Source organism: Petaurus breviceps, unplaced genomic scaffold (genome assembly GCF_028583685.1).
Source record: "Petaurus breviceps papuanus isolate PSGF00001 unplaced genomic scaffold, PetGlider_PUasm1.0 151, whole genome shotgun sequence".
NCBI lineage: Eukaryota > Metazoa > Chordata > Mammalia > Diprotodontia > Petauridae > Petaurus > Petaurus breviceps.
In genome coordinates, this window is record NW_027185712.1 from 31,665,024 (window position 1) to 31,687,152 (window position 22,129).

General features: G+C 37.9%; 1 long non-coding RNA gene across 1 annotated transcript in view; it reads left to right on the top strand.

The window, feature by feature from the left end:
* LOC138152916 (uncharacterized) overlaps positions 1 to 21,856 on the top strand; it is a 99,622-nt gene extending 77,766 nt beyond the window's left edge. Inside the window, exons 4-5 of the long non-coding RNA XR_011166248.1 lie at positions 18,523 to 18,696; positions 21,780 to 21,856. This is a non-coding gene — a long non-coding RNA (uncharacterized lncRNA). The remainder of the gene's footprint in view (positions 1 to 18,522; positions 18,697 to 21,779) is intronic.
* The last annotated feature ends 273 nt before the right edge of the window (positions 21,857 to 22,129 follow it).

Consider the following 22,129-nt stretch of genomic DNA (forward strand, 5'->3'; position numbering starts at 1 on the left):
TCTCTCTGTCTCTCTCTCTCTCTGTCTCTCTCTGTCTCTCTCTCTCACCCCTTCTCTCTTTCATTCAAATCTTTACAGATGCTGTTTTGATGAACAAAATATAGAATTATTTAAAAACATTACTGAATTTACAGGTTTTTTTAAGTCAATCAGGGAAGCTAAATGGCACATCGGACGAAACTGCACCTGGAGTCAGGAAGACTTGAATCCAAATTCAGTCTCAGATTCTTACTAGCTATGTGACCCTGAGTAAGTAACTCCTCTGTCTGCCTTAGTTTGCTCATCTGTAAAAATATGGGGATACACCTACCTCCAAGGGTTGTTACAGGATTAAAGATGAAATAATATTTACAAACTCATTTGCAAATCTTAAAGCACCATGTAGACACAATGTTATTATTATTAATAGGAATTTTTCAAATTGGTGGACAGTAATAATATAAGTACTAGTGGAAGTTCACAGTTTTTGTTGATGTTAAAAAGTGGCAGTAATTTCAGAAAGGTTGGAAACTACTGGCATGGTGTATGCAGAATAGAAATTTTGGAATCAGAAAGTCTAGATTCAAGTCCTGGCTTTGTTATTTACTAGCTGCATAATTTTGAGCAAGTCACTTAATTTCTCTTGGCCTCAGTTTCCTCATTTGCATAATGGAATAATTGAACTTATACTACTTCCTCACGGGGTTTGTATGAAGAAAGCATTCAGAAAACCTCAAAGCTTTCTATAAATGTTAACTATTATTATTATGCCAATAGAATTCCTTTGATCGAACATGCCAACAACACTATCATAAAAAGGAAACAACATTAGTTTAACATGACTTATTCTTCCCTTTACATAAACCATCTGTTTTGTAATCTATTCCAGTGTTTTGCCAGGGATCCATGCCAAGCTCACCCATCTATAGCATTCCCAGTATCTGTCTTTTACTCTTTTTTGAAAATTGGAATGACATTTGTAAGACTCAAGGCTCTTCCACTTATTCCTTTTTCCATGATTTCTCCAGTGTTGCTGACGGTAGTTCCCCAGTTATATCTGCAACCTCTTTGAATGTCCCTGATATCATTTTCATAGAATATGCTAATGTAACACTTTAAGGTTTACACAAGTTCTTTTACTAAAACAATACCAAGAGGTAGATGATACAACTCTCATTCTCGTCATCCTCCAGATAGAGAAACAAGCTTAGAGAGTTTAAGGGAGGTGTCCATGGTGGTCACATAATGAGGAGATGGGACTCATTGCAAAATACCTTATGTTAGGAAAAATTGAAGGCAAAAAAAAAGAGGATAGCAGAAGATGAGATGGAGAGATGGTATCATGGAAACGATGAATATGAACTTGGACAGACTTTGAGAGATAGTGGATGATAGAAGGACCTGGCATGCCGTTCTGGCATGCCCATGGTTGCATATCTACTGTCAGGGCCAGTGTTTGAATGCAGATATCCTTACTCCAAGTGTACTCTCCTTTTCATTACATCAAGCTCTCCCTCTGTTAATTAACCTGGAACTGAGCTCATTTTACAGTTGCTAATAACCTTTGATAACATCTTGACTGTATTTGTTCTATCTTTACAGTTTCACAAATCATTCTTTTCGATAGAGACGACAAACAAATTAGGAATGAGTAGTTCTTCATTTTCTTTCTAAAGGGTCAAAAGAGTCCAGTCTATCTTTCCAGGCTTTCTACTACTCCCCTCCACCTAGTTTATATTCTCTGTCAAACAGAATTATTTGCACAAAATGTAGTGGAAGGGGAGAACTTGATATGGAGTCAGACAGCCTGGGTCTGAATTCCACATCGCCCACTTCCTTCCTCTGTGACCTATGTAGTAAGTCCCTTGACCTCCTTACGCTGCGGTTTCCTCATCTTTAAGATGTGGGAGTTGTACTGGATCATTTCTGGTGGCTCTTCTTTCTCTAAATCTACCATCCTATAACCCTTGTTCTTATTTTGCCTCTCTTATCCTCCATTCTTGTGCCGAGAGTGGATTCCTTTCCCTCCTTTGTCTGCTTCAACTGGTGAGGTCTTGCCTTTGAGGACTGACTCAGTTACTATCTCTCCTTTTTCAAACTTCAAATACAACTTTGTCTACACTTCTGGTTTGATCTGATCTCTCTCTGTCTCTGTCTTTCTCTTTCTCTCTGTCTCTGTCTTTCTCTGTCTCTCTGTCTCTGTCTCTCTCTGTTTCTCTCTCTGTCTCTGTCTGTCTCTCTGTCTGTCTCTTCCTCTGTTTCTTCTCTTCCTCTCTCTACATCTCTCTCTTCTTTCTCTCTTTCCTCATTATTATTTGTATACATGTCTTTTCCTCTCACTCCCATTAAATTAAACATTCCGCTCCTTGATAACTGCATCTGTGTTGTGTTTACATATGTATCACCAGGGCCTGGCATGCATCATACATAACATCTTACACACAGTAGGTACTTATAAATGCTTATTCAATTGAATTGAAATGTGTCAGTCTTATAACATCTACCATATTGAAAAGTTGAAAACAATTTATTTCAATGGGCTATGATGGTGGCAGAAGCAGGTCTTGTGGAGTGCTTAGAGCTTGGTCAGACATTAAAGATGCCAAGCTTATCTACTGCATCTTGGGCCATTGCCAATCATTCTGACTTTTGCCATTAGACTTTGATGACTATGGAAGAGAGAGTGAGGCTGATGATTTTGTGCAACTCTGCCTTACTTAAATTCATCTCATGCACAAGTCAAGACATCACCTCATGATGTCCTTGGTCTTTTATCTCTTGTTCTAAATATACCTAAAGAGTTCACCCACTCACTTATTTTCCATGCCTTAGTTCATTCTATGTTTTAATTTATTTCACACTATTCTTACAATTTCTTGAGGAATGGCTACATCATATAGTAAATAGAACACAGGAATCCAGAGTTGGGAAAGGGAGTTTGGGGTTCACATTCCCACAACTGACACTACATGGCTATGGATAAGTTAATTAAAATCTCTGAGCCTCAGTTTCGTCATTTATAAAATGGGCATAAAATATGTGTACTAGACTTTTGTCATCTCCTTATTTCTGATGAACAGTTTCCTGAAATGATTCAGTTTGATAGGGGTGAAGTGAACTTCCCTGTAGATAACCTCTTCTTTGTTGAGCTCATCTCCATGACTGATCCTTCCCAGGCTACTGTCCCAGATGCTAGGGACAAACGCAGAAGTGCTGGAAATAAGGTGATCATGGTCACTGGGGACATGGTCACAGCTAAAACAATTGACAAAGGTGTAGACCACCTTAGAAGCAATAAAGTGATGGAAGACTTTGCTGCCTGCCTCGAATAAGCCACAGTACTATAGTGAGCTTAGGTGGTGTCATGGATAGAGTGCTGGAGCTGGAATCAAGAAGACCTGATTTTAAATCCAGCCTAAGACACTTACTAGCTGTGTGACTCTAAGCAAGTCACTTAACCCTGTTTGCCTCAGTTTCCTCAACTATAAAATGGGAATAAAATAGCACCTCCAAGTGATGTTGTGAATCTAAAATGAGATATTATTTGTAAAGTGCTTTGCAAACCTTAAAACGTTATAAAGATCACAGAATCTTAGAGTCAGAAGAGACCTCAGTAGGTTTCTAATCCAACACATTACATAAAGTAATCATCACTGAAAAATATTTGACAAGTGGTCATCCAGGCTCTCCCTAAAGATTTTCCAAGGCAGGGCTGGAGGGGTTCCACTTCTAAATGCAATCTAATGCACTTTTGGATGGCTTTAATTGTTTATAACTTTGTTGGTTTTCCCCCAATTTAAACTTGCCTCTACAACTTCTGCCCATTGCTCTTGGTGTGACCTCTTGGACCAACAGAACAAGTCCAATCTTTCTTCATGACAGTTCTGCAAACATTTGAAGTCCACCTTTGCCCCTCACCTCCAGGCAGGCCTTATCCAAATTAAACATTCCTTCAACAGTTTTCCAAGCCTTTCATCATTCTGGTTGCTCTCCTCTGAATATAATCTAGCTTATCAATAGCCCTTTTAAAATGTATGTGCAGCTGAATACAGTATCCTGGATGTGATCAGACACACAGAATATGGACAATCACCTGCTTATTCTTAGAAGCTGTGCCTCTCTTTAGGGAGCGTGAAATTTTATTAGCTTTTATTTGGAATCATGAATAATGCTATTTGTCATTAAAGATATAGGTCACTCATATTCATATTCATTAAGTACCCCTTCTTCCATTTTTAAATGATTCATTATTAAACTGAAATTATCGAAGCAAGGATCTTCCCTTCTTATGAGGAAGACAAGAATATTATGTATGTATATGCACATGCATATGAGAATGCATATGTATAGACATACACACGTGTGTATGCCTGTATATATGTACTGGCGTATGCACATGCATATGTGTGTATGTGTATATACATATGTATACACACAGAGACTATACCATTAACTATCTGGCTATAGTTTGTAATCAAGACATGATAGACATGGCTATTAAATCCTTCAACCATAATCCACTTCTAATTTGACTAGGAATGAATGCCACCATCCAAGAAAACCCCCAAATATATCTAGTGATTTTTCAGTGCTAGATAAGAAACCAATGGAATCAGAAGCACAAAGTGTGGTGGTTTCATCTCTTCTTACATTATAATGAAGGTTTTATTTCTTTTTTCCCATCAACTGGGTCTAGAATAGCACTCCTCCATGGTTCTTCAGCAAGGACATCAACTTGTACCTAATATACACATAGTTTGTGAATACATCTTGATTGTACTTGAACTCTGGATTTCAAGTGAACAGTTAGTTCACTTCCATAATTCCTCATTCTCAAATGGAACTATAATTCTTGTATATCCCCTGAAAACTTTTGCTATTAAACCTCAGGAGTAAATTTACCTCTTCACCATATCTATTCACTCACTGAATTCCTAGTCCAAGAGACCATGGAAATGTTATTTCTAAAGAAGTCTGATATAATAATAAGCAATTAGCATTTACATTACATATACTCATCTGATTTTATAATGACCTTGTGAGGTTGTTACTATAGTTCTGTTATCATCCTCATTTTATGGAAGAGGGAACTAAGACAGGAAGAGGCTAAAAGTATCCTTCCGTTCGCTGCACACATGCTTAGAGAGTGGCAGTGTTAATATGGTACTGAATTTGAAGTTGGAAGAGATGTGAGCCTGAATCCCTCATGAGATAGTTGACCTAGCTGTGTGGCCCAGGGCAGGGCAATGTATGTCTCTGAGATTCTACTCTTTATCTGTAAAATGGGAATGAGACTTAGAGTGCTTGCTTTCAGGTTTATTACGTGACTCAAATGAGGTGAAGTAGATAAAGTACTTTGCAAACTTCAGAGGGCTATATAAATGGCACCTATTAGTAATCTGTGCAATATATTTAACTAATAAGACAAGTTACCTAGTTTGTTCAACTGGATGCCTATTTGCCCGTCCTTAAACCTCCTTAAACCCTCCTTAAACAGCTCATAGCCCTAAACAGTACAGGAGGTCTCCTGAGCAGAAAATTAAAAGACTCGCTCATGCACTCCTTTCCATTTTGTGTCCTGCTAGGCTTCTAGTATATGAATTAATCAGATCTTTCTTGACAATGGCGTTTCTCCCTTCCAGAGGGTGGGGAGGGGAAGAAGAATTTCAGAACTTTGGGCTTTTGAAGGAGATATCTCACACCACAGAGGAGTCAGGAAAAGGGAAAGCAGAACTCCAAAGCCCAATTTTCTTCCCACCTTTAGAACTCTGTACATGGCCAACCCTGCCTGCCTTGGCCATCCCTGGAGATGTTTTTGTTGTCCTTTACCCCCTTAGCAACAACTGACTGTTTAGGCCCAAACTGCAGCTGGCTCTGAGAAACAGAGAGCATTCCTAGCAAGTCACTTCAACAGATGTAAAGTCTTTTTGGGAATTAAGGAGACTTCCTTTAAAAACCAAACCAAACTAAACCAAACAGGGTCTTTGCTTTACCAATCATTTCCTGACTATTTCCTTTTCTCCTGCTTGGTCTTGCCCTCTAGGTATAGGGCTTCTATCTCCTTCCTCCACCCTGAAGAGCCCCACAGTCTCTTTACAGCATCCCTTTCATCTGTGGAGCAAAGAAATTCTGGTTGGCAAGTTGCTAAAACGGCCAGAAGTGGAAGCCTCCTTGATGCTGAGGTCTCACTGAGGCAGAGAGAAGGCTGGGGCTATTCCTTTTAAATCAATGTATGAAATTTGAAAGAGAACCCATCTTCCCGTTAAACCTCTTTTTATGTTTATCTTTACATTCAGCGAGAAATTTCTGTTCCATTTTCAATAATGAGACTAATATAAAATGACTTTCAAATTGTTTTTTTACCATAGTTCCTCATGCTGATTGCATATCCTACTGTAAGCACATGAGCTCTTACCATAATATATTTTTCAAAACCTCTCCACAAAACCCATTTTCATAAGTTTTCCTTGGCATCCCCTTCTCCTACTACTAGTTCCCCTAATTCCATTATTACGTCTTCTAATGCTGTTAACTTGTCTATAATTAAGATCAAAGGAAGCTCATGAAAAGTTGATTATTAACATCCATTATTGATTTATAAATATTATTATATTGAAGGAGCCTGGGACTCCCCTTATGATCAAAGGAAAAGCCTTCCAGTCTCCTCTATTTATATTTTATTTGGATTTAAGAGTTAATGAGAAGCTTGATCTTATCTTAGAGTGTGCTGAACACTGCCTGAGTGATAGGATGGAGGAGGAGACGATGTCTGAAAGCTCAGCATTTTCCTTTCTGTCCTTTGTACCATCCCGTGCCTCAGACTCTTGATAGAAGCAGGAAAATGGTAGAAACTGGGACACTGCCCAGAGGTATGTATGAGCTAGCGTCAGTCTGTGTATGTACTACAGGGCATGGAGAGTAGAATGTGGGGGAAAGAGGACCCTGGAGGAAGGAGTTCACAGATCCTGAAATAAAGGAAGAAAAATAGTGCTGCTGGATGGTTTCTGGTCTCTAGAGAGATCCCTCTCTGCTTGAATTTTACTTCACTGCTACCAAATCCCTAAAGGTCATTCATGCTGTTTTATCTCCCTTTCAAGCTTATGTGCTGTACACTGAGAACTCAATATGTCTCTATGTTTCTTGTAACAACAGTATCAGTACAGGATGAGAGCTTAATAAATGCTGGTTGTTTATTTAGAGACTGTTTATAATTTGTTGTCAATAAGTACTTTTATTCAATATCCTATTACTTGTAGAGTTCAACTTACCAGTTGACTGTGTTCCAAAAGTTCATTGCCAAGTAGTTTTTGGGGAGACTTGGAATTTATTTTCCTACAATATATTCATACATTCTTTCAATTTTTTTTTCACAGATTACTATGTGTAATGGAGAGTAGATCCCAAGGTTAATTTTGCAAATGCCATGTTAATTCACAGCATAGCCAATGTCAGCCTGACACCAAAGGAAAGAAAATTCAACCATGCTGCTTCAGGGACACCATTATAAGAGTAGAGGAATGTCTTGCCATGTAAGAGAGTTTGCACAATGGGTAGGCACTGACATTTTGTGTGAAGAAGGGAGTGACATTGTCAAATCTAAGCACAACATGCATTATGGTCTAGCGTGAAGAGCACTAGCCTTGGAGTCAGCTGAGAATCCTGCCTGGAATCTTTAATGGTTGTGTGACCATTGACAAGTACCCCCTCTAAGACTCCATTTTCTCATCTGTAAAATAGGGGTAGTAATTGTATGTCTCTTACAGGATTGTTGTGAGGAGCAAATAAAATAAAGTATATGGGGCGGCCAGGTAGCACAGCAAGTAAGAGCACCAGCTCCAGTGTTGAGAAGACCTGGAGATTGAATCCCGGGCTCAGACACTTAGCACCCACCCAGAAACACCTGGCCGTGTAACCTTGAGCAAGTTACTTAACCCCAATTGCTTAGGGGCGGCCAGGTGGCTCAGCGAGTAAGAGTACTGGCTCCAGTGTTGGGACGACCTGGAGATCAAATCCTGGGCTCAGACACTCAGCACCACACCCAGAAATAACTGGCCGTGTAACCTTGAGCAAGTTACTTAACCCCAATTGCTTAAAAAAAAAACAAACAAGAAATCAAATAAAATAAAGTATGTTGATAATTTTGTAAAAAAAATTATTTAAATGTTAGCTCTTATTGTTATTAAGAAAGGCTATTCTGGTTGGACTCTGAGTGAAAAACTGGAGGGAGAGAGAATGGGGGTAGGCAGAACTGTTAGGACTAGTCAATACATATGGAAATAAAGGTGGCAGAAGAAACAAGAGAGGAAGACAGATGCAAGACATTGCTCAGGAATATTACCCATGGGTCTTGGTAACTGAGAGAAATGAGAGGTGATCAAAGGAAAGACTCCTAGAGAAGAGAAGATACAGGGGAGTGTTGTGCATGTGTGTGGAGAAGGTTAAAGAGATAATTGTGCTCTTCAGGTATATGAAAAACTGCCATATGGAAGAGGAATTAGATTTGCTTTTCTTGGCCCCAGAAGACAAGAGGCAGATTTAAGCTTAATGCAGGGAAAAACTCCTGAACAATTAGATGTAGCCCTAAGTAGAATGGCTGATTTTGAGAGGTAACATGTTCCCCTCTCATGGAAAGTCTTCCTATAGAGGCTGATTACTTATGGAGATGTTTAAAGGGAATTCCATCTCAAGGACAGATTGAAGCAAATGTCCTAATTTTCTTTCCAATACTGAAATTCTGTGATTTTGTAGGGTACTAATGTATTTATTGAATCTATTTGTTTTAACAAAATTTCTTTGGGAAAATGTTTTAGTTCTAAATTGAGGAACACATGTTGCTCTGTTGAAGTCCTGGCAATGGAACCAGAGACATTTCCCTCATCCAAGCTACAAAATATTAATGATGGATTCTGTGTCCAGGGACAGAGGCCAGAACATCTGGGGCTACTGGGGTGTGGGTGCTCCAGAGAGACGTGAGAATGGGTATTCTGGGAGCTAAGGGGTGAGTCTTGGGGCTAGTGAAGAGTAAGCAAGCAACCTTGAGTCTTTGTTGTTAAAAAAAATCTCTCCATTGCCTCTAAAATTCTCTCTCTCTCTCTCTCTCTCTCTCTCTCTCTCTCTCTCTCTCTCTCTCTCTCTCTCTCTCTCTCTCTCTCTGTCCTCTCTCTCAATAATATATACTTCTGTCTCTAGTTTCTCACAACCCACTCACTCCTTATCCTCTATACTATTCTTTCAAAGGTGACTTTCAATTCACTTTTTCCATGATCACTCTATTTTCTGTAAGGATGTATTTTTCTGTGCCTCTTTCTCTCCCAATATGTGGGACACCCCCAATATTCTGTCCTCAGACTTCTTTTCTTATTTTTCTCTATGTTCTCTTCTTGGCAACTGAATCCACTCCCATGGGCTGCAACTTCCACCTCTATGTAGTGAAATAATTGGAGTGGTATGTTAGAAAAATGACCTAGACATCAGTGCAGTGTGGATGATGGATTGAAGAGGAGATAGGCTGAGGACAGGAAGACCACCTAGAAGGCTATTTTAATAATTGAGAATGGCTGCAATAGAAGTGTAAAGTAGGTATAGGTATACTAAATATTATGGAGATACATTTGTCAACTGACTGGAAATAAGAGACCTTAAAAAGCCAAAGATTGTAAGGTTACAAGCCTGCATGATTAGGGGGATAGTGGTTCCTATCTATAGAAGTGTTGAAGTTCAATAAATCAAAAAGCATTTCCTAATGTGTCAGGCTAAGAGGCACTGTGGATACAATGAAAAGAGGGAAATAGTCCTTGTCCTTGAATTTATATCTATTAACAAATAGCTTGCACATATTTGGGTAGAAACAAAATATATACATACATTTTGTGTTTTTATATGTAAACAAAATCTCTCTCTCTGCCTCTCTCTCTCTCTCTCTCTCTCTCTCTGTTTCTTTCTCTCTCTCTGTCTCTCCGTCTTTCTTTTTCTCTCTCTCTGTTTCTCTCTCTGTCTGTCTGTGTCTCTCTCTGTCTCTGTGTCTTCTTTGCAGTAGTTGAGGTGTATATGGTGGCATGGGATAGTGGACAGGGCACAGGATATAGACCTGGGTTGGAATACTACCTCAGATGAGCTCATTGATCTTAGAAAAACGTGGATAGACTTGCATGAAAAAATGAAGAGTAAAATAAGCATAACCAAGAGAATGCTGTATACATTAACAGCAATATTGTTTTAAGAACAACTTTAAGTGAATAAGTCATGTTGACTCTTATAAATACTCAAATTAATTATAATGGACATGTGAAAGAAGATACTATCTGAATCCAGGGAAAGAAATGATGAATAGAAGTATGCATAGAATGATTTTATACATATGTACATATTTATCTATGGTAGCCATCTCTAGGTCAGGGGGTGGGGAGGGGGAAGAAATAAAAAGAAATTTATATAACTTTATTATATATTTAAAAGGAATATCAAGTCGTACATAATAGATTTGCAGTTTCAGGTGTGTCCATCTTTTTTATTATACTATGTTATGGAAATTATTGTTTTCTTCCATAAATTAATAATAAAATAAATAACAACAAAAAATAAATAATTCCTCAGATACTTATCAGTTATGTGACCTTGGGCGAGTCACTTAGCCTCTCTGAGTCTCAAGTTCCTCACAGACAAAACTAAGAGGTTGAACTAGATGTTTCCTGTGGTGCCTGGCAGCTCCAAATCTATGATATTTTAATATGTGATCAAATAGGAAGTGGTACCAAAGGGGACATTTGGAATGGAAGGTACTAGAAGATAATGACTGCAAGTGACATGGCTGGTGTACATAGGAATAAGAACCCCCTGGGAGTATGTGATGAATAACACAATCAGGCTTGTCTATCTGATTGGCAGTGATTAGGGGAGTAGAGTTTGGGGAGGCAACCAGGAGGAAGGCTAGTTATAGGAGAGGGACAGAGAGAGACAAAGAGACAGAGAGGGACAGAGAGAGAGACAGAGTCAGAGAGACAGACAGAGAGAATCAGAGAGAGAGACAGAGAGAAAGACAGAGATACAGAGAGATAGAGAGAGACAGAGACAGAGAGAGAGAAAGACAGAGAGAGACAGAAAGAGAGAGAGAGAGAAACTGTTTTGGGACTCATTTAAACTCATTTAAGTTTGTCAGTTCAACAAAAATGCAGATCATATTTTAAAGTTTAATCTTCATTATTAATATTTCCTCTGTAATTTTCTTAAGTCTAGAAAATTGACAAAAAACTCGATCTCTGATTTGTAGCATTTGCTGTTTTCTTAGACTTAAATGTTCACACTGAAAATTTAACAATCAGTTCTGATGAATTGATCCAAGTTGGTCCTAGGAGAACCTCTGCAGGTAGGTATAGGATAACTGCCAGATTGAAGAGAATCATAACTGTTCTAGATCTCTGTCTTGATGTTGTAGAATGTCTCTACAAAAACTTTGTTCCTATTCCTAAGATACTATTGAGTCTGGCCCTTGGTTTTAGGGATACTGTCATCTCTTCTGTTCCATTGCTACCCTATCTTGCTCAATTGGGCTTTCTCATTCCTTTTACTCCCCTCCTCTCCCCCTCCCCTCCGGATCCCAGCTGCTCCAGTACCATCCTTTGTCTGACAGTTCAATCAATCAATCAAAAAACATTTATTAAGTTCCCACTACACATCAGGCACCTGCTAGACTCATATTCCATGTTAAATAGCACATATGCCATTTAACACTATGACCTCTTGGGGGAGATGTTTTTATATATTCTTGATTCAAGAATAAATTCCTGCTTCTGTGCCTGGGGAGGCCCTTGACCGTCAGAAAGAATAATAGACCATTCAAGTGTAAGTATTGCTGGCATTGGGAAAACTGCCAAGAAAAACAATGTTTGTCAGCGTATCTTTTAGGAATAATGTGAAGGGCAAGGGTGGCACATCACCACTCTGTGACTGATGTGATAATCTGGAAGGAGGTAACAATTGGGCTGAGTTTGTATGGACTAAGCAGTAACCAGTTCCTAGGTGATATAGCAGCCCAAGTGAATGTCAGTTTACCAGAGGGCTCCCAAGGGGATGGGTGCAGCTACATGACCAACCTTCCTTCAGGGCACATTTCAAAGCATAGAGCAAAAGCACTAGGAGACAAGGGTTTGCCACGGCCTCTTTCTGTCCTTCTCAGTCATCCTTTGCCAAATGAAATTAAGTTCAGTTTAACACAACCAGCTTTTAGTATTCAACTATATACCAGACACCAGGCTAGGAATGGGGGATACAAGGACAAAGATGAAAGTCTTGGAATACAACATGCACTTTCTTTCTTTGTTTTTTTTGTGGTGGGGGGAGGGGTTGAGTTTGACCTATGGTTTTGTCAGTGTAGAAAACTGCTAATGAAGAAATCTTCTCATCTAATGTTTATTATTGGTAACTGTTCTGCAACTTATAGTATTTGAGAATTGCCTGAGGTACAAGGGACTTGCCTAAAGTTACGCTGATAATGTGTATCACTGGTAGAGCTTGAACATAAGTCTTCAGACACCCAGGCCCGTTTCCTCTCCATTATACCAGGTTCCCCCTGCTTGCATAGATAAGGAAATACAAAACTATTTCTTCAATGAGATGCATAAAGAGCCCTAGGAATTGGGGAGAGGAGGAGGGACTATCAGCAAGGTCTTTGTTTTAGTCAGGAGGTGGCTCCTGAGGTGAACCTTGAATGGAGTTTGGGGTTCCATGAAGTAAAAGGAAGAATGGAGGATATTCTAGGCATGAAGAGATGCAAACTGAGCAAAGTTATAGACATGGGACATGGAATGGCATGTATGGAAAGGAGTGAGGAAAACAATTTGACCAGATAATACCTTTTCCTTAAAACCTTCCTTAATACCTATAGTAATGACTTACTCTCCTTAGACTTCACATAGAACTTCTTACCTCGCTCTGTGGTCTTGTCAGACTGGTTTGTTTGTTGCTCCTCACACATAACGTTACCCAGGGTTCCCCCTAGGTCTGGAATGCACTCCTTCTCCAATTCTTCCTCTTAGAATTACTAGTGTTTTTCAAAGCTCTGCTTGACTATCGCTTCTTGCACAAGGCCTTCCCTGCTTTAGCTGCCAGTGCTTCCCCTTTCCCTCCCCAAATAACCTCGTATTTATTTTTATTTATTTATATGTGTGCATGTTGTTTCCTTCATTAGGATGGAAGCTCCTCAAGTTCCCCAAAAGGTTCGATTTCACATTTGTATTGTAAGCAAGTAGCATTGGGCTTGGCAGTCTGGATATAAGTATTTAAATAAATTACTTAAATTTAACTATAAATTTAAATATATAAAAATACTTATTGATTCATTGATTGGCCTTTAACATAGCACTAAAATATACTTCACATGTATTAAATGTGACTGTTTGACTTAATTCCTTACTACAGTGGACTTTCGGGTGTGTTCTTAGAGTTCTTTTGGTTGCTCAGAATTTCTTGTTATTTAAAAACAAAAGGGCTTTGTGGTTAACTTTTTATTTTTAAAGAAATTAAATGTGTTTCAGAATAGAATTTTGAGTGCTAGAAGAGATTCTACATTCTAGATTCATTCAGTCCTGTAATTTTAGAAGAGAGCAAAACTGATGTATTTTTTTGTCATGGGAAAGAGTATTATTTTATAGTTCGAATAATATGATTTTTGTCTTTGAAATTCAGTGCAGCATGATATTTGGTGGAGTAATGAATAGAATGCTTTAGGATTGATATTGACTGGCAATAGTAATAGGTCAATAATGATACTAATAATAATATTTACATAGGGCTTATTATCTGCCAGGCACTACACTGAATGCTTTACAATTATTATCTCGTTGGATCCTTACAACAACCCTTGGAAGTAGACACTGTTATTATCCTTGCTTTTCAAATGAGGAAACTGATACAACTGGGGTTATATGACTTGCTCAGGGTCACAATAAGTATCTGAGGTTGTACTTGGACTCGAGTCTTCCTGATCCCAGGCCTGGCATCTATCTACTTTGCCACCTATGAGCCCAAATATAGTAAAATGAAATTGATAGGAATAAAAATAAGTCCTAGAGTTGAGTGAAAAAAAAATAAATGACCCACATATAAAAAGGGACAAATGGGATTAGGTAATAGTTATATGAAAAAAGCTTAGGGATCTTAGTAGACTGTGAGCTTTACTCGAAAAAAAAAATAGAAGCATAGCATATAGGTTAATAGATGTGATAATCCCACTCTGTTTCCTGATGGTTTGATGACATCTTGCATATTGCACTCAGAGTTAGGTTCCATGTCTTAAGAAGGACACTGGCAAACAGAAGTCTCAACAGGAATAGACTTGAAACCAGGCTATATGAGGGTAGATTGAAAGAATTGAGGGGAAGTCTGTAGACTAAAAGATTTAGGCAGGAACATGACATCTTTAAATTTTTGAAGGGCTATGCTGTTGTGCTTGAAAGGTATTAGATTTGTTTTATTGGCATTAAATCCATGAAAGTCATAGAGAGGCAGAGAGTAATGGATGGAAGTGGTAGAGAGATAATATGAGGAACAACTTCTTTACAATTAGAGTTAGTGGAATACTCTGCCCTTCAGAGCTATTGAGAATCCCCATTGATATAGTTTTTTTAACTGGAGTTTGTATGGTCATTTATGGTACATCTTGTAGAGAGGATGCTTGTTAGGTAAAGTTGGACTGAATAGTTAATCAATCCATAAGCATTTCTCAAAAATCTACTATGTTCCAGGACTCTTAAGCTATGGATTCCTCTCATTTTAAGATGAATTTTGAGTTAATGATATTTAAAAGAGGTTAAAAAAAGCAGACTTCTAAATATATAGTTTGGGGGGCAATGGATATTTGAAGAGGTAAGGGAAGGGTTAGGGAGAGAACATTTAGCCCTAAGTATTATCTTTATACTTCCTTTGCACTATTGATAGGAATGTTTGGAGAGCCAGACGCCATATTGGTTTATAGAGCCCCTTAGAGACATTAAGGATAACTGGTGCTTCACCAAATATCATGCAGTTTTATTTACTCCCAAATGATCAACATTTTTCTATAACCAATAAGCTAAGTCATGAACTCTTTAAAAGTGCCAGTTCAAATCCCAGTATAGTTGATTCAGTTTTTCATGTTTCTGGGATAAATTAATACAGTACATGTGTGTTTAGGGATGGGAATGTAAAACCAGTTTCCCATCTGCTTGGCTTGAGCATTAATTCTTTCTTCTGCTTTTTTAAATTCTGGCCAAATATAATTTTTATATATGCACTTTAAGTGAACTTTCCCTCCAAATGCAGTATTCCCATTATGCACTATATTTTCTAAAATTATAAGTATTCCTTATGCCACTGTGCCTCAGGACACTTACATTAAAATATTTGAAGATTAAATGTAATTAGATTTTGAAAAATAGTCTAATAATGTCAAAGCAACTATCCCTATAGCCTAACTATTTGTGGGCTAAAAGTAAATGGTTTTGGATTACATGCTAAAGGTCAAGAGATTCAGGCTTTGTAAGAACTATGTGGGAGGTAAGGCTGGAGTTTCAGGGGGGAGGATGAGATGTTTCATGGAAAATACTCTATTGTATCATTCATTGAAATTAGAAATGTAGAAGCTTTTATTAGACATATATTTGGTTTTTAGTTCTTTAAAGGTGATGCTAGCATCCTCTAATTGTTATTTAATTTATGTACAAGGTATATTGTGATAGAATGCATTTTGATAGTCACATTACTTATAATATTAATTGACTTTATATTTGTATAGATTTATAGTTTGCTAAATGCTTTCTAATTTTTCTGCAATCCTGATATACACAAATCAGTGCTTACCATGAATTTGCAAAAGAATATTTAGCTAGTAAAAAAATCAGCCAATAGTAAAAAACAATTTATTAAGCACTTGCTATATACCAGGCACTGTGCTGTACCCTGGGCATACATAAAAAGGTAAGAGATAATTCATGTTCTTGAGGAGCACATGATCTAATTGGGGTAACAACATATAAATAACTATGTACCAACAAGCTATATATAATAAAGGACAAATTGGAAATGATACAGCAGAGAGAAGGGACTAGAATTAAGAGGGCTTGAGAAGGGCTTCTGGCAGAAGATGATGTTTCAGCTGGGACTTGAAGGAAGCCATGGTAGCCAGGAGGTAGAGATGAGGAGAGAAAACATTCTAGGTGTCCTGTTCAAGAAATTGCAAGGAGACCAATGCCACTGGATCAAAAGAGAAAGGTAAAAGTGTTGTAATGTGAATGACAGCAAGTGAGACCATTAATCATTTTAAATGAAGTTTTAATTGTGGAGCATAATTAATCCAGGGACTGCCAGGGGTCATGTACGCAAATCAGGCAGCCCTAAGCATACACATCTCAGGCTTTATATAGACAAATGCCCAACATAAATGTTACCAAAGGGGAGCAAGCAGGGAAAATACAGAAGCCAAAGGACAGCATTGCTTAACGATTGTTGCCCAGCAGTCAGTTTGATGCCCAACTGCTGTTGTTTCCAAATCTATTTTGAGAACTGAACAGAAGGGGAGGGGGACTATGTGCTTCAGGTAGCAAATTTGGGCAGGTTGGGGTATGTGATGGTAGTGAGACCTTCACTTTAGGGTAATTGCTTTGGCAGCTAAGTGTGGGATTCGTTGGAGTGGAGAGAGACTTCTGGAAGGCAGGCCAACAAGCAGGATATTGCAGTAGTCCAGGCATGAGGAGACGACGTCTTGTGCCAGTGGGGTGGAAGTATCAGAGAAGAGAAGGAGGCATACGTGAGACATGTTACAAATGTAAAATCAACAGGCCTTAGTAACAGACTGCATATGGAGAATGCGGAGCTGAAGATGATATCTACATTATAAGCCTGATTGAGAAGATGGTGGTGCTTTTGACACTAATAGCAAAGTTTGGAAGGGCTATTGGAATTGTTAATCAAAGAGTTGAGGGAAAGATGATGAATCCAGTTTTGGACATTTTGATTTTAAGATGTGTATAAGACATTTAGTTTGGATATCTAATAGACAGTTGGAGAGGTAAGACTGTTGGTGCTATTATTTAATCATATCTGACTCTTTGGCACCCCACAGACCATACGATTGATGGGATTTTCTTGGCAAAAATATTGGAGATTTGCCTTTTTCTTCTTCAGTGGATTAAGGCAAACAGCGGTTAAGTGACTTGTATAGGGTTACACAGCTAGTGTTTGAGGCTGGATTTGAGTTCAGGTCTTTCTGATTCCAGGTTCAGTGCTGTATCTACTGAGCCAATTAGCTGCCTCCCAATGGAAGACAGTCAGTAAAGAGGTTAGTGCTATGTAAGTAGATGTGAGAATCATTATCATAGAGAAGATAATTGAATCCATGGCTGCTGATTAAATCACCAAGTGAAATAGTATCAGGGCAAAAACAGAAGAGGGCCCAAGACTGAGTGGGTATGACCTGGTTATAAATCCAGCAAAGGAGACTTGAGAAGGAATAGTTGGATGGGTAGGAGGAGAAATAGGAAGGAGGAATATGCCACGAAAAAAAGCCTGTAGAGAAGAGAGTATCAAGGAGATAAGGATGATCAATAGTTTCAAAGGTTACAGAGAGATTAAGAAAGATGAGGACTGAAAACAGGCCGTGAAATTTGGAAATGAAGGGATTGTTTGGACAGATCAGTTTCAGTGGAATAATGAAGTCAGAAGTCAGGCTGTAGAGATAAGAAGAAAATGAAAGAGAAAAGGAAGAAAACCTTTTAAAGCAATTTAGGTACAAGAAGGATAAGGGATATGAGATATAGCAAGAGGCTATGGATCACAAAAATTTGAGTGAGAGAAGAGAGTAATCTAGCCTATTGTCTTACTTCTTCTAAGTTATAGACCCAGTTCACTGCTCACCAGCAGTTCCTGTCTAAGTTCTGTACTCATAGGAAAAAAAAATAGATTGACCATTTGAACATTCATAACTGGGAAATATGCATCCTTCATCCACTTGTTTTTTTCGGTGTGGATTGTTAGGCCAAACCCTTTTCAATGGCCATTGATCTTTTGAAGGGGGTTTTATAATGTTCTGGACCTTAATGAAATTAGCTACCTGGAGAATGTCACCAGATGGAATCCAAATTAATTAAAAACCTGTGCAGTAAATAATTCATGACTGTGACCCACACATTTGTGAGGCATATTTTATGTCTCATTTGAAATAAATAATTAAAGGGTCATTGAATAAGGTTATGTTTCTGGTTGAATCCATAGTATCAGTAATTGATTTTAATGTATACATGCATGGACAATGCCTTGTTGGAAGAGATTCTTTAAGGCCACATTTTATGCTGAGTGAAATGTTTGTGATTTGCTTTAATAAAAACATTGTTTTGAATATTTCAACCTGTGTTATCTTTTTGCAGGAACATCAGTTATTTTGAGCATTCACTTATAGGAATTAGAAACAACTATTTGCAATGTTCCTCTTTAACACGCTTTATTTATATTTATTTTACATAAATGATACAAAAATGTAACAATCTCTTTTTCTCTCTCTCTCAAATTCTTCTTTAGGGCCTAATACAAAATGATATCCATAGAAGGGAGTCAATGAATCCTTGTTTAAGAATTAATGAATTTTGCCAGTATTTAGATTCCATATTCTTTGAAGCCCTCCTCTGATTCCTCATCATGTTGTGAAGATGACCCTTAGTTCTCAAACAATACATCTGAAGAGCACATGCTCCAGTAGGTCCTACTAAATAGGAAAGGTTTCAATATATCCTTTCAGTGATGCTCATGCATGCCTTTTAAGGACCCACTAAGTTTTGAGAGATTCAATATCAGAAGAGTGGCTACCAAGTAGTGATTTTTTTTCACATACATAGTGACTTATAAAGACCTGAAGTGCCTGAGGCACTTAGGGTTCAAAATCTTAATGAGTAGAAAGAAACATACAGTAACAAAACAACAGATTCTTAATGATTTAAAGCAGAAGTTCCTAACCTTTTTGTGTTTGTGTCAGTAAAGCCCTTTGGGATTCTGGTGATGACAAATAGATCCCTTCTCAGAATATTGTCCATGTATAACTAAATAGACTTACAAAGGAAACCAATAATATTGAAATATGGTTATCATTAAAAAAACAAACAAGTTCAAAGACCCCAGGTTAAGAATCCTTGACTTAGGGGGGGCTAGGTGGTGCAGGGAGTAGAGCACCATCCCTGGAGTCAGGAAGACCTGAGTTCAAATCCGGCCTCAGACACTTAATACAAAAACTAGCTGTGTGACTTTGGGCAAGTCACTTAACCCCAACTGCCCTCCAAAAAGCAAAAAAAAAGAATCCTTGACTTAAAGTGAGCATCAATGGACACAATAATGCTGTAAGAACATCCGGGCAATATACTTCAAATGTTGTTGTTATTTGTCCTTTGTTTTCTTTTCTTTCTTTTTTTTTGCCTTTATTTTGTGAGGGCAATTGGGGTTAAGTAACTTGCCCAAAGTTACGTGGCGACTTTTTTTTTGTGCGGGTGTTAAGTGTCTGAGGCCGGAACCAAACTTGGGTCCTCCTGACTCCGGGACCGTGCTTTACTCATTGCACCACCTAAGTCCTTTGTTTTCTAAGAGGACCAATGACACCATTGACTTGTTTGTGAATTGGATTTAAGTGAGGTAGAGTTGTACAAAGTCATCATCTTCACTCTCTTTTCTGGAATCATTGAAGTCCAATGGCAAGACAAAAGTCAGGGCTACTGGCAAGGGCCCCAGGATATAGTAGGTGACCTTGGCATCTTCAATAACTGACCAACTCTAAGCACTCCATAGCACCCGCTTCAGCCTCCTTCATGGCTGTTAGAACAATTTGTTCTTATTCTCCCATTCCACTTGGGGAAATCTTCACATACTTGGGGTAGACATTCTCCTAACTCACCAACATGTTTGAGGCCCATCATTTACCTTCAACCTGGTTTAGCCCATCTGCCGAGATGGTTTACTGAGTCATGGCTGCTGTGTATGCTACAACATCTTGGAGCCACAGATGAAAGTTGGGTAACAGGTAGACACAGAAGTTTGGAGAGCAGCCTTCAAAGGAGCTCAGTAAGCCCTCACATCAGAGATTCTAGTCTTCCTTGAACTTTCATACACACCTTCAAATAGTTTTTGATGATAGCAATTTTCATGATGACTAGGTAGTTAAAACTCATTTGAGATTATATAATGACCAGAAACGTTTAGGAAAATGAATATGGATCATTTCAGTCACTATTTTAAATATTTTTATTTAAAAAAATTAAGACTGAGTCTCCATATCTCTCTCAGGCTAGAAGTTCAGGGGCTACTCAGGGCTTTGATTCACTCTTCCTTAAGCAATCTGGTGACCCTGTGTACTGAGGGCTCATTATATTGATGCCAAATTAGTGCAGAAAATGGATCAACTTAGCTTTCTGCAGCTCAGAACAACCCAGCTCCACAAGATACAACATAGTTAGCCTCCCTATTAGCAGAGATTATGAGTATGTATTATAAGGTCCAGTTGCATCACTCTTTTGTACATATATCTGAAGTAGAAAGAGTTATTTAGGGATAATTATAAATAAATGGATACAAGTACATTTCAGAAGAGGAGTAAGGGTAAAGATAACTATTTTTAATTATGTAACAAAACATGCATTTTCATAACAGAGTACAATTTAAAAAAAGATGATTGAACATGACACAGCACATCTACTTTGTAAAAGTCATTATTCCTTTCAAATACATAACAAAATTATCATGCAAATTTTTTCTTTTTTCTTACCCTCCCCCAGATGGCTATCATTAGACACAAATAGGTAAATATATACATAAGTATGTATATATGTATTCTATACATACTTCTATTTATCAGTTTTTTTTTCCTCTGGATGCAGAGAGTATCTTTCTTCATATGACCTTAAACAGCAATTAAAATCTGAAATATATTTAATGTAATAAAATCTTGTATGTTAGTTGCCTTTTGAATGCATCTTTCTTAGAAAGGTAAAATGCAAAGGATGGGTGGTATCAAATAAATTAAAGAAAATAGTCCTTAAAATATTATCATTTTCTCTTTTGGTGTTTGTTAGATAGGTACTTAGGATATTAGTATGTAAGGGGAATTATCTTTAAACACCTAATTGTGGCAAAGTATAGAACAATTAACAAATGATGCTAGAGCAATCTGGCCAGGTCAGAGAGAACCAAAAAGCAGTGGTGCCTAATTTCAGTCCTGAGAAAACTGAAACATGATAAATGCAAGGATAATTCCCAAGGGCTACATAAAATTTGCAATATCTTATTTAAATGCAGCCTGGACACCAATAGAGTCAGGAGGTTTAAAAATTCTCCCCAGTTGTTAACATCTCTAATATAGTTACCATTTCTTATGTCAACAGAAGGAGATTATTAATTTTTGAACTGTTTCATTTCCTTCTGGCATTATGCTGAGTTTTCTGAATCTTCAGTTCAATCGTATCCAGACTCATCTCAAACTTTGGGAAAATAACTATGACACCATTCACATACTTTAGGCAGAGTAATAGATGAGCAAATGTCAGGCTGGTTTAAACCAGTTCTGGTTTGTGTTTGTTTAAATACTATTTTTGACCAATAGCAAATGTGTGTGTTTAAAGTTTTTCCATATGTATATTTGTAATCTAGTGAGAAGATAACCATATATATTCTATAAGTGCTGCCAGAGACACCTGAATTATTTTCCATAATTTAAATGAGGAGAAAGTGATGTGTTTATGACTGGTGTAATTGTGTGAGTGGATTTTATTAAAATATGCTTATTTATATGTGCTTTTCAGATGAAATCACTGTGGGGAACTTTCCAGTTTTTAAGATGCCATGACTTTGGTGAATGTCTAGACATCTACTGTTGTCTAGTCTTAAAGTCTAGCTCTCTGTCTGAAGACTAGGTGAGTTCCTCAAGGTCTTTATTAAAAACTCCAGGTGAAAGAGATGATAGAGGTCCTAAAGAGCAATGTATCTATGTTCTAGAATCTCAAAAGTTCAGGAGACCTTAGACATCATCTTTTCCAATCAACCCCTTTATTTTACTGATAAGGACTTGGGCTAATCAGTAAAATCCAGACCAGTTAGATCCCATTTCATCTCCCTTCCCCGCCCCCGCACTGGACTTTTGTCCCATATCTTC